This window comes from Apium graveolens, chromosome 11 (genome assembly GCF_009905375.1).
Source record: "Apium graveolens cultivar Ventura chromosome 11, ASM990537v1, whole genome shotgun sequence".
NCBI lineage: Eukaryota > Viridiplantae > Streptophyta > Magnoliopsida > Apiales > Apiaceae > Apium > Apium graveolens.
The window spans coordinates 173,856,566-173,859,113 of NC_133657.1; positions in this window are offsets into that span (position 1 = coordinate 173,856,566).

Here is a 2,548-nt window from a genome sequence, read left to right on the forward strand (position 1 = left end):
TAAATCTAATAAACTCAAATATTTAATAAGAAAACTATTATTTTTTTATTAAACTAAATTTGGATCAATGAACAATGGTGATCTTAATTTGGATCAATACTATTCACTAATCCAAATTTGAATCACCATTTGTATCACTGTTGAAGAAGAATTGGGACAATCTACCCCAAATTTGAATTTTAGATTATTGTTCGAGATGTCCTTACAATACCAATAATATGGTAATATGTGTCCAATAGATTAGGCTCCAATATGTAAATCTTATTTTAATTTAGTGGTTGCTTAAATATATGATCTAAAAATTTATCTAAACTGGTCGTTGAGCATTCGGTCGGTTAGGTTAGAAACCGAACCAAACCTAATTAATCGAAAATTGAATTACTATTTTTTTCAAAACTGAACAGAACTAATTTTATGTGTAATCGAACCGAAAACTAAACCGATTTGATAACCGTCATCAGCTATCAATGTAAAACTCAGTTCTCATATTTAAAAGTTTTATTTTTATCATGCCTTGTGAGTCTATAGCATACCAGGTACTTTTAGTGCTTCGACAAGTTGTGTATGATTAACCATCTAATTGTGCAAATCATATTAATGCATTTTATAATCCATAAGTTAATTCTTTTCTAAAACATTCACATGAATAATGTGGGTTTGATTTTCAGAATTAAGGTTGATCCAATCCAGATCTGATCCTTGACATCCCTAATTAGTCGATTAACTAAGCCCGACAACCCGATACAAACCTGACACCTAATTTTAAGGACTAGTGTTGTCCTTATACGAGATTGAATTTGAAATTGACTCGAATAAAAAACACGGGTTACGAGTTAACCGAGAGTTAACCCGAATGTAACCCGCATAAACATATCAAGTTATATTTAAAAACATTCATTAATTTAGTTAATGTATATAATAATATTATTAATAATTAATCATTTATATACAAACTTATAAAGATTAAATTAATTTTACTATTTTTATATTTGAAATGAAACATATATATATATATATATTAAATTAATTAATTCAACTTGAATAATTTTGTTAACAGTAATAGTATTTTTTAAACTTAAAAATGTATTGTTTTATTATACTACACAACTAAAAAAAATTAATAATATGAATTCAAAAAATTTACTAAATATTTTGAACAATTAGCGTAAAAACCCGTGCGAGACACGGGTCTGTTTATAAAACAAAAAATATTTCTCGAATGAACCTATATATGTATTAAATAATTCTATAATTAAAAACACATTAAAGAATAACATTTCAAATTTATTTAACTTTTTATAGTAATTTTAAACCAATTTTATTTTGACATGAATATGGACATATGCAAACTTATATGATTTTTACGAAATAATAGATTATTTATTAAATATATCGAGGACTATATGGTGTACATACGATACAATCAATTAGTATTATATAAAAATAAATCCTGGGGTTCCATTACTTTTTCCTTTTATACATAAAATCAATAATGGCATATTTAAGTCAATTACATAATATATATAAATTTATAAATAAGATCTAATCCCACATTAACAAACATAACTTAAAAATAAATAATATTTCTAATATATTTTACCACATGATAATTATATATGCATAACTAAGTTAATAAATTTATTGAATATATATTAAAAATTGATTTCAGATAGTTTTTGATTAATTATTCAATCAATCTTCAATCATCTAATTAATTCATTAACGGTGTTGGCATAGATTAACTTGATTCCCGCTTTTTTACGATATCACCTATTTTAAAATTTTGAAGTTAAAATTATATGTGTTTGAAAAATGTAGTGTGTGATTGATTAATTTATAATTGCATAAATATATATTAGGTGTCCACGGATCAGATTGGTCGGGTTGAAACCGTTTTTACAATCAAACCTAACTAAAATAATTTGAAATTTGGCAAACCAAACAATGAAAAATAAACTAATAACCCAACCCAACTCTTCATTTTCGTTTTGTATTCGGCCGGGTTAACTTGAGAAGTTAGATATGTTTACAAAATTTGAATATAATTGTATACATAAAAATTGAAAGACTTATTATTTATAATGTTAATTTTAGTATTTTATTTTTGATTAACAATATAATTTTAGTAATGTTGATTATATTGTAGTACCATGTGTACGCATAATATCTAATTACAAAATTACAATATAAGTGTAATATTTGTACAGAGTATAACTAGAGATAAGATATAAATACATATTAAGTAGTAGAAGAAAATATAAAATATAATTCAAGTTGGGTTGGCAGAAAAACATAAAACGCATAACCAACCCTTTTAACCAACCACGTATTTATTTTTTTAAGCCGTTTAAATCTACCAAAAAGGGTCGGGTTAGTTCGTTCAGACGAGATTGTAACTAAATACATACCTATACGTAAAATTACAAAACCTAAACAAAATTGAGTCATATAATAATTCAAACTAAATTTTTATTTACTTAAAAATTAAAATAAAAAAATAAGTTAAAGGAAAATTATGATTTAACTAATAAGAATTTTAAAACAAACT